Source organism: Triticum urartu, chromosome 5, assembly GCF_003073215.2.
Source record: "Triticum urartu cultivar G1812 chromosome 5, Tu2.1, whole genome shotgun sequence".
NCBI classification, from domain to species: Eukaryota; Viridiplantae; Streptophyta; class Magnoliopsida; order Poales; family Poaceae; genus Triticum; species Triticum urartu.
Genome location: NC_053026.1, coordinates 230247608 through 230259748, shown reverse-complemented (window position 1 = coordinate 230259748; position 12141 = coordinate 230247608).

The window sequence follows — 12141 nt, the reverse complement described above, 5'->3', positions numbered from 1 at the left end:
GGGGATTTACCGGAATTGTTGTTTGGCGTTCTGGCCTCATTTAAACTTTCCTAAATAGATAGTTTATATATGTTTCACCTCTTGCCATGTTTAACAATATTTAATATTGTTGGGTACATAGACGGGAGAGAACTGAATAAATGAATGTGGTGTTGTGTCGATATGCAACTCGTTGCATATTGAGCTCCATTTAACTTGTGGTGTTGTTTGTTGCATTTTGCCACGACATGACTCATTAAACCCGACATGCATCATACTTGGTTGCGCATCATGTCATGTTTATCTGGTGGTTGTTTACCACGATGTTTGCTTCTTTCCGGTTGTGCTTCTTCTTGATAGTTCTGGTAGTGTTGCGATTGTGAGGATCCGTTCGACTACGTTGGTTTGTCTACTTCATGGATTTGGTCTTCTTCCTAGCGGGATCTCAGGAAAGATGACCATTACCCTCGATATCACTTCTATCTTTGCTTGCTAGTTGTTCGTTGTATCGCTATGTCGCGCTACCTACCACTTGTTTATCATGCCTCCCATATTGCCATGTCAAGCCTCTAACCCACCTTCCTAGCAAACCGTTGTTTGGCTATGTTACCGCTTTGCTCAGCCCCTCTTATATTGTTGTTAGTTGTAGGTGAAGTTGAAGATTGCTCCATGTTGGAACATGGATATGTTGGGATATCACAGTATCTCTTATTTTAATTAATGCATCTATATACTTGGTAAACGATGGAAGGCTCGGCCTTATGCTTGGTGTTTTGTTTCACTCTTGCCGCCTTACTTTCCATCATACCGGTGTTATGGTCCTTCATTCTTCGTTCCTTCCGTGGTTGGGGTTATGGGACCCCGTTGACAGTTCGTTTGAATAAAACTCCTCCAGCAAGGCCCAACATTGGTTTTACATTTTCCTAACAACCTATAACTTTCCCTTGGGGTCATGAACCCGAGGGTCATATTTATTTTAAACCCCCCGTGCCAATGCTCTTTTGAGTGTTGGAACGAAATGGGCAACCTGCAGGGCCACCTCAGGGAAACTTGAGGGTTGGTTTTACTCGTAGCTTGACCTATCCGGTGTGCCTTGAGAACGAGATATGTGCAGCTCCTATCGGGATTTGTCGGCACATTCGGGCGGTGTTGCTGGTCTTGTTTTACCATTGTCGAAATGTCTTGTAACCGGGATTCCAAGACTGATCGGGTCTTTACGAGAGAAGGAATATCCTTCGTTGATCGTGAGAGCTTGTGATGGGCTAAGTTGGGACACCCCTGTATGGTATAAACATTCAAGAGCCGTGCCCGCGGTTATGTGGCATATGGGAATTTGTTAATATCCGGTTGTAGAGAACTTGACACCTGACTTGATTAAAATGAATCAACAGCGTGTGTAGCCATGATGGTCTCTTTTCAGCGGAGTCCGGGAAGTGAACACAGTTTGGGTTATGTTTGAACGTAAGTAGCTTCAGGATCACTTCTTGATCACTTCTAGCTTCACGACCGTTGCGTAGCTTCTCGTCTTACTCTTAGCTGCGTATTTTAGCCACCTTATTTGCTTAGCGTTGCTGCAACTCCACCTCATTACCTTATCCTACCCATAAGTTTAAATAGTCATGATCTCGCGGGTGTGAGATTGATGAGTCCTCGTGAATCACAGATACTACCAACACAGTTGCATGTGCCGATGATACCAGTGCAGGTGATGCTACCGAACTCAAGTGGGAGTTCGACGAGTACCTTGATCGTTACTATGTTTTGTTTCCTGATGATCAGTAGTGGAGCCCAGTTGGGACGATCGGGGATCTAGCATTTGGGGTTATCTTTCTTTTATTTGGATTTGACCATAGTCCGTCTATGTGTGTATTTTGGATGATGTATGAATTATTTAAGTATTGTGTGAAGTGGCGATTGTAAGCCAACTCTCTTTATCCTGTCTTGTTCATTACATGGGATTGTGTGAAGATGACCCTTCTTGCGACAAAACCACCATGCGGTTATGCCTCTAAGTCGTGCCTCGACATGTGGGAGATATAGCCGCATTGTGGGTGTTACACAACTCAACTGCTAATACTTGAGAATATTCTTTGGCTCCCCTTGTGTCCAATCAATAAATTTGGGTTGAATACTCTACCCTTGAAAACTGTTGCGGTCCCCTATACCTGTGGGTTATCAAGACTATTTTCTGGTGCCGTTGCCGGGGAGCATAGCTCTATTCTTTGAGTCACTTGGGATTTATATCTGTTGAGCACTATGAGGAACTTGAAAGATGAAAGAACCAAGATTTTTCCCTCAACTACGAGGGGAGGTAAGGAACTGCCATCTAGCTTTGCACTTGATTCACCTTCCGTTATGAGTAAATTTGCGACACCTACACCAGTTATTGATTCTGATATGTCACATGTTATTGATGATGCCACTTCTGCTATGCATGATGCTTATGATGAAACTACTTCTATGCTTGATAATACCGTGCCATTAGGTGAATTTCTTGATGAACAACTTGTTAGGGTTAGAGAAAATGAAATTATTGAAACAGATAATATTGATGAAAGTGATGATGAAGATTCTCCCCCTAGATATGAATTACCTGATGTGCCGGAGGGCTATGTTATAGATGAAGAAACTGCCAGAGACCTTTTTGCTTACAAAGATAGATATGATCTTAAGAAACTGTTAGCTAAGCTGAAAGAGAAGTCTTTGAATGCTAGAATGTAATATTAACCTGCTTTTGCTACTTCACCTATCTGTATTTCTGATAAGGATTATGATATCTTTGTCGATCCTGAGTTAATTACTTTGATTGAATCCGATCCTTTTTATGGCTATGAATCTGAAACCGGTGTGGCACATCTTACTAAATTGAATGATATAGCCACCCTATTCACTCATGAGGAAAAAATTCGTTACTACTATATCCTTAAATTATTTCCGTTCTCATTAAAGGGTGATGCTAAAACATGATTTCATTTTCTTGCTCTTGGTTGTGTCCGTAGTCCCCAGGATATGATTTATTACTTCTCTGCTAAATATTTCCCCGCTCATAAGAAACAAGCTGCCTTAAGGGAAATATATAATTTTGTGCAAATTAAAGAAGAGAGTCTCCCACAAGCTTGGGGGAGGCTTCTCTGATTACTTAATGATTTGCATGATCATCCTCTTAAGAAAAATGAAATACTTGATATCTTTTATAATGGACTAACCGATGCTTCCAGAGACCACCTGGATAGTTGTGCTGGTTGTGTTTTCAGGGAAAGAACTGTCGAGCAAGCTGAATTGCTATTGAATAATATATTGAGTAATGATAATGATTAGACACTTCCTGAACCAACTCCTAAGCCAACTCCAAAGAAAAGGGGTATTCTATTTCTCAATCCTGAAGATATGCAAGAGGCAAAGAAATCTATGAAAGAAAAGGGCATTAAAGCTGAAGGTGTTAAGAATTTACCACCTATTGAAGAAATACATGGTCTTAATAACCCGACACAAGTATTGAAGGTAAATTCTCTCTATAGATTTGATGAAGGTGATATTCCTCGTAATAAGTACGCTAGCCAATGCTTGGATGAGTTTGATAATTTTATTGTTAAACAAGAAAACTTCAATGCTTATGTTGGTAGACAATTGAAACGTAATGCGTATATGGTTGAACACTTGAGTGATTATATGTCTAGATTTAAAGGTGACCTTAGACTTATTAGTAAACATGCTTATATGGTTACCACTCAGGTAGAACAAGTGCTTGAAGCACAAGATGATTTGGTTAATGAATTAAATAATAAGAAAAATGATAATGTTGTTAGAGTTATGACTAGAGGGGGTAAAATGACTCAGGAACCTTTGTATACTGAGGGCCACCCTAAGAGAGTTGAGCAAGATTCTCAGTGAACTAATGTTGATGCACCTAGTCCTTCTAAGAAGAAGAAAAAGAAATATGATAGGACTTTGCATGCTTCTAGTGAACCTGTTGTTGACACACCTAAGAATCCCAATGATATTTCTACAATCTGGTAATGAACATGAACCTAGTGATAATGATGATGTTCATGTTGATGCCTAACCTAGCAATAACAATGATGTAGAGATTGAACTTGTTGTTGATCTTGATAACCCACAATCAAAGAACCAACGTTATGATAGGAGAGACTTTGTTGCTAGGAAGCATGATATGTCTCCATCGTATCTACTTTTCCAAACACTTTTCCCCTTGTTTTGGACTCTAACTTGCATGATTTGAATGGAACTAATCCGGACAGACGCTGTTTTCAGCAGAATTACCATGGTGTTATTTTTGTGCAGAAACAAAAGTTCTCGAAATGACCTGAAACTTCATGGAACAACTTTTCGGAAATAATAAAAAATCCTTGCAAAAGATGAACACCAGGGGGCCCACCACCTGTCCACGAGGGTAAGGGGCGCGCCTGCCCCCCTAGGGCGCGCCCCCTACCTCGTGGGCCCCCTGGAGCTCCTATGACCTCAACTCCAACTCTATATATTTGGTTTCGGGGAGAGAAAAATCAGAGAGAAGAAATCATCGCGTTTTACGATACGGAGCCGCCGCCAAGCCCTAAAACCTCCCAGGAGGGCTGATCTAGAGTCCGTTCGGGGCTCAGGAGAGTGGAATCCGTCGCCATCGTCATCATCAACCACCCTCCATCACCAATTTCATGATGCTCACCGCCGTGCGTGAGTAATTACATCGTAGGCTTGCTGGACGGTGATGGGTTGGATGAGATCTATCATCTAATCGAGTTAGTTTTGTTAAGGTTTGATCCATAGTATCCACTATGTTCTGAGATTGATGTTGCTATGACTTTGCTATGCTTAATGCTTGTCACTAGGGCCCGAGTGCCATGATTTCATATCTAAACCTATTATGTTTTCATCAATATATGAGATTTCTTGATCCTATCTTGCAAGTCTATGGTCACCTATTATGTGTTATGATCCGTTAACCCCGAAGTGACAATAATCGGGATACTTACCGGTGATGACCATAGTCTGAGGAGTTCATGTATTCACTATGTGCTAATGCTTTGTTCCGGTACTCTATTAAAAGGAGGCCTTAATATCCCTTAGTTTCCATTAGGACCCCGCTGCCACGGGAGGGTAGGAAAAAAGATGTCATGCAAGTTCTTTTCCATAAGCACGTATGACTATATACTCGGAATACATGCCTACATTACATTGATGAATTGGAGCTAGTTCTGTGTCACCCTATATTATGATTGTTACATGATGAACCGCATCCGGCATAATTCTCCATCACCGATCCATTGCCTACGAGCTTTCCATATATTGTTCTTCGCTTATTTACTTTTCCGTTGCTATTGCTATTATCACTACAAAATACCAAAAACATTACTTTTCTACCGTTACCTTTTGCTACCGCTACCACTACTATCATATTGCTTTGCTACTAAACACTTTGCTACAGATATTAAGTTTCCAGGTGTGGTTGAATTGACAACTCAGCTGCTAATACTTGAGAATATTCTTTGGCTCCCCTTGTGTTGAATCAATGAATTTGGGTTGAATACTCTACCCTCAAAGACTGTTGCGATCCCCTATAATTGTGGGTTATCAAGACTATTTTCTGGCGCCGTTGCTGCGGAGCATAGCTCTATTCTTTGAGTCACTTGGGATTTATATCTACTTATCATTATGAAGAACTTGAGAGATCCAAAAACCAAGATTTATCCCTCAACTACGAGGGGAGGTAAGGAACTGCTATCTAGCTCTGCACTTGATTCACCTTCTGTTTTGAGTAAGCTTGCGACACCTAAACCTACTTATGTTATTCGTTCTGAGATGTCACATGTTATTGATGATGCCACTTCTGCTATGCATGATACTTATGATGAAACTACTTCTATGCTTGATACTATTGTGCCACTTGGTGAATTTCTTGATGAACAACTTGCTAGGGTTAGAGAGAACGAAAATATTGAATCTAATAATATCGATGAAGTGATGATGAAGACTTGCCCGTTATTCCTAAGGGTATTTTTTGATAAAGAAGCTTCTTTAGCTATTTTAGCTTGCAAAGATAGATACGAACTCAAGAGGTTATTAGCCAAATGGAAGCAGCAATCTCTTAATGCTAGAATGAAACCTGACCCTGCTTTTGCTACTTCACCTATCTGTGTTACCGATAAGGATTATGAATTCTCTGTTGATCCTGATATACTTACTTTGGTTGAATCTGATCCTTTTCATGGCTATGAATCTGAAACTGTTGTGGCACATCTTACTAAATTAAATGATATAGCCACCATGTTCACTAATGATGAGAGAACTCGTTACTTTTATATCCTTAAAATATTTCCGTTCTCATTAAAGGGTGATGCTAAGATATGGTTTAATTCTCTTGATCCTAGTTGTGTGCGTAGTCCCCAGGATATGATTTATTACTTCTCCGCTAAATATTTCCCTGCTCATAAGAAACAAGCTGCTTTAAGGGATATATATATAATTTTGTGCAAATTGAAGAAGAGAGTCTCCCACAAGCTTGGGGGAGGCTTCTCCAATTACTTAATGCTTTGCCTGATCATCCTCTTAAGAAAAATGAAATACTTGATATCTTTTATAATGGACTAACCGATGCTTCCAGAGATTACCTGGATAGTTGTGCTGGTTCTGTTTTTAGGGAAAGAACGCCGAATGAAGCTGAAGTTCTATTGAACAATATGTTGACAAATGAAAATAATTGGACACTTCCTGAGCCAGTTCATGAGCCTATTCCTAAACCAACTCCGAAGAAGAGAGGTATTCTATTTCTCAGTCCTGAAGATATGCAAGAGGCAAAGAAATCTATAAAAGAAAAGGGTATTAAAGCTGAAGATGTTAAGAATTTACCTCTTGTTGAAGAAATACACGGTCTTAATTTACTGTCTGTTGAAGAAACATATGATCTTAATCCATTACCTATTGAAGAAACACATGGTCTTGATAACCCGACACAGGTAGTAAAGGTAAATTCTCTCTATAGATATGATAAAGCTGAAATCCCATTTACTAAGTTTCCTAGCCCATGCTTAGATGAGTTTGATAAATTTATGGCTAAGCAAGAAGATTTTAATGCTTATCTTGGTAGACAATTGAAATACAATTCCAATATGCTTGAACACTTGGGTGATTATATGGCTAATGTCAAAGGTGAACTTAAACTTATTAGTAAACATGCTTCTATGGTTACCACTCAATTAGAAAAAGTACTTAAAGCTCAAAATGTTTTGCTTAATCAATTGAATAGTAAGAATAATGATTATGATGTTAGAGTGGCTACTAGAACTGGTGGAATGACTCAGGAACCTTTGTATCCTGAAGGCCATCCTAACAGAATTGAGCAAGATTCTCAGAGAAATAATATAGATGCAACCAGTCCTTCTAAAAGGAAGAAAAAGAAAAATGATAGGACTATGCATGCTTCTAGTGAACCTATTGCTGAAACACCTGATAATCCAAATGATATTTCTATCTCTGATGCTGAAACACAATCTGGTAATGAACCTGAAACTAGTGATAATGTTAATGATAATGTTCATGATGATGCTCAACCTAGTAATGATAATGATATATAAATTGAACCTGCTGTTGATCTTGATAACCCACAATCAAAGAATCAACGTTATGATAAGAAAGACTTTGTTGCTAGGAAACACGGTAAGGAAAGAGAGCCTTGGGTTCAGAAACCCATGCTCTTTCCTCCCAGACCATCCAAGAAAAAGGATGATGAGGATTTTGAGCGCTTTGCTAAAATGATTAGACCTATCTTTTTGCGTATAAGATTAACTGATATGCTCAAAATGAATCCTTATGCTAAGTATATGAAAGAAATTGTTACTAATAGAAGAAAGATACCGGAAGCTGAAATTTCCACCATGCTTGCTAATTATACTTTTAAGGGTGGAATACCAAAGAAACTTGGAGATCCAGGAGTACCCACTATACCATGCTCCATTAAAAGAAATTATGTTAAAACTGCTTTATGTGATCTTGGAGCCGGTGTTAGTGTTATGCCTCTCTCTTTATATTGTAGACTAGATTTGAATAAGGTGACACCTACTGAAATATCTTTGCAAATGCCTGATAAATCAACTGCTATACCCGTCGGTATTTGTGAGGATGTGCATGTTGTAGTTGCAAACGTTACTATTTTAACGGACTTTCTTATTCTTGATATTCCCGAGGACGATAGTATGTCTATTATTCTTGGAAGACCCTTTTTGAATACTATAGGGGATGTTATTGATTGCACTAAAGGCAATGTCACTTTTCATGTTAATGGTAATGAGCATACGGTACACTTTCCGAGGAAACAACCTCAAGTTCACAGTATCAATTCTATTGGAAAAATTCCATCGATTATATTTGGAGGTTTTGAATTTCCTCTTCCTACTGTCAGGAAGAAATATGATATTTTCATTATTGGGGATGTGCATATCCCCGTTGAGGTAACATAGTGTTATTCGAAATTTCTCCGGTTCCATGTTATTCGGAATGAGTTCGTTAACAAGACTTGATCAACCTTGTTAGTGGATTCCTTTTGATGGTCATGAGATGGATGAAACTAGAAGGCACAACCTTCTGTATCCTCCTCTTACTTTCTGTTATTTATAATAAATAAAATAAAAATAAGTATTTTTCTGTCTGTTATCTAATTATCCGTGCAATATAAAAATACCCCGAAAATAAAAGTTCTCCAAATGCCCTGAAATTTAAATACGATTTTTTCTGAAATATTTGAGAATATTTGGCACTCAGAACACAGCAGGAGGAGCTGGCACCTGGCCACGAGGGTCAGGGGCGTGCCCTAACCCCCTGGGCGCACTCCCCTGCCTCGTGGCCCACGGTGGCCCTCCTCCACTTATCCTTTCACCCACACACTCCTTCTTCCTCCCACAAACACAAATATCCAGCTCAAACCCGAGTCCAAGCTCATTTTGCTGCCATTTTCGATCTCCTTGCTCAAAGCACCTCTCAGAAAACTGCTTGGGGAGATTGTTCCTTGGTATGTGACTCCTCCATTGGTCCAATTAGTTTTTGTTCTAGTGCTTTATTCATTGCAATTTTTTTCTACTTAGGTGACCCTGTTATTGAGCTTGCATGTCAAATTTATATGGTCAAAAGTAGTTTTGATGCATGATATAGGCTCTAGGCACTTGTAGGAGTAGTTGCTATCAATATTATTGAGTTTGGTTTACTTTTATTTTGAAGTTACTAAAAATTTCAGAAATATTTCAGAGGAAGAAATATGCTTAGGAAAATGTACCAAGGTGGTTCTTCAAGGAAGCAAGGACCCAGGCTTGCAATGCGTGATGCTGATGATGAGCCACCAAGAAACGCTCCAGTGCATCCTTGTGAATGGCCTTCGGAAAATTTTATGGATCGAGCATGAATTAAGGAAGAATTGAACGCATATTTGTGTAACACTGATCTTGTGAGCTTCGAGGAAGAAAAATGCAGCCAATATCACTATCTCACTAGTTCCTTTGTGAGGAGGTTTGAATTATCATCTTCACATAATTCTCCAACTGTCCTGTTTGATCTTTATGAAAATTCTTACATTATGGACTTAGAGAATTTTACCACAGCTTGCAAACTTCCACAATGGGGTAGTGTCAGGAAACCTCGCAAATCTGAATTTATAGATTTTCTTGCTAGTATAACTGTGGGGGAATCTAGAGATATAACACAAGCTACCATAGGGAGCATTCATTTTCCTGCTATACATTATTTTGTTCTCTTCATAGGTAGATGCATTAACGGTAAAGACGAAGCATGTCACATGTGTGTCCCCGACCTCAGTATTCTTAGGAGTGCTGTGTTAGGAGATAAATCTTATAATTTGGGAGCCATTGTTGCACGTAGGTTGCATTTGAATAGATTTAATGGAGATTTCTTTGATGGAATTTATGCAACCCGCTTAGCTGATTTTCTTGGTGTAACTATACGTAAAGATGATATTGAGTTGCCTCCTGCTTATTTGGATTGTGATGCTATGGTTCACCACCAGTTTGTCGAGAGGAATGAATCACCTCTCCAGTATCGCTTAATTTTTGACAGACGTCGTGTTGTCCATATTACTCTCCCTGCTCCTACCTTCTTTGATTATAAGGCAAAAGGAAGAAATGTTATCACCAGAGCGGAGGCAGATCAGTATGAGAGGAGGGCGGAGGCTGCTCGTCGCCACGCTGCAGCTCAGGAGGCGATAGCCGCTGCATCTCAGAACGACCCCAACTATTATTATGGATATCCGCTAGGCCAACTGTGGCCATAGACCAACTTAGGCCAAAATCCTAAGCTTGGGGGAGTACGTATTTCTCACTGACATTATATTCATGTTCACACACTCATTGCTAGATGTCGGTGCTCATACTTTTTCATTGTATCATCCATGCTAGTTTATTTCCTTTTTGTGTTTTCTTCTTGTGTGTTTAATAAACCTTAAGAAAAACAAAAAAATTATTAGCTTTTAATTAGTTTACATTCCATGCTTGTAGTAGTAGTTAAAAAGAAAACCCAAAAATATTTCTTGTTCTTCTTTTGCTTGTTGGGAGCTTTCCCGTGTAAATAGTTTTATTTCTTTTCTTTTCTTTGGGGGTCGATAGGAGAAGACCATGATTAAATTGTTGAAGTAGCTCTTATATGCATTATTGTTGATCTGACAAAAAGAGCCCATATTGCCTTGTCTTCTCCTGCTTATTGAATGCTTGCAGATTCCAGCTTAGTCCAATGCATGTGCACTATTATTATTATTCACATCATTCGGTCGTGCAAGTGAAAGGCAATTATGACGATATATGATGGACTGACTAAGATGAGAAAAGCTGGTATGAACTCGACCTCTCTTATTTTCGTAAATATGATTAGTTCATCGTTCCTGATTCAGCCTATTATGAATAATCATGTTTGCAATGACAACTAGAGATCATAGTTTCTTGTGCCATGCTTGATTAGCTTGGAGCTTATAATGGTTTACCTTGCATGCCAACATGCTATTAAAATGGTTGTGATGTGGTATGATAGGGTGGTATCCTCCTCTGAATGATTTAAGTGACTTGACTTGGTGCATGTTCACGCATGTAGTTGAAACAAAATCAACATAGCCTTCACGATATTTATGTTCTTGGTGGATTATATCCTACTCATGCTTGCATTCGGTGTTGATTAATTTTAATGCATGTTCATGACTGTTGTCGCTCTCTAGTTGGTTGCTTACCAGTCTTTTGCTAGCCTTCACCTGTACTAAGCGAGAATACTGCTTGTGCATCCAACTCCATAAACCCCAAAGGTATTCCATATGAGTCCACCATACCTACCTATATATGATATCTACCTGCCGTTCCAAGTAAATTTGTATGTGCCAAACTCTAAACCTTCAAATAAATATCATGTTTAGTATGCTCGAATAGCTCATGTATCAACTATGGTTGTCCGTATCTTCCATGTTAGGCAGGTTATTCTCAAGAGGAGTGGACTCCGCTCCTCACTCACGAGAAAAATGCCTGGTCACCGGGATGCCCAGTCCCATGCTTTATGAAAATCAAATCAAAATAATTGCAAACAAAACTCCCCCTAGGACTCTTGTTAGTTGGAGGCACTCATTGTTTCGAGCAAGCCATGGATTGATGCTTGTTGGTGGAGGGGGAGTATAAACTTTACCATTCTATTTGGGAACCGCCTATAATGTGTGTAGCATGGAAGATATTGCCATCTCTTGGTTGTTATGCTGATAATGAAAGTATACCGCTCAAAATATTATTCACCTCTATTTCAAAACCGAGCTCTGGCACCTCTACAAATCCCTGCTTCCCTCCGCGAAGGGCCTATCTATTTACTTTTATGCTAAGTCATCATCCTCTTATTAAAAAGCACCAGTTGGAGAGCACCGATGTCCTTTGCATTCATTACTGTTAGTTCACATTGAGTATGACTTGACTGGATCTCTTTTACCATGAATTACAATGTCTAGTCAGTCCTTGATCTTTAAAGGTGCTCTACATTTATGTTTTGCGGTCTCAGAAAGGGCTAGCGAGATACCATCTTGTTATATCATATTATGATTGTTTTGAGAAAGTGTTGTCATCCGAGATTTATTATTATTGCGCGCTAGTTGATTAGGCCATTGATATGAGTAAACATGAGACCTAAGCA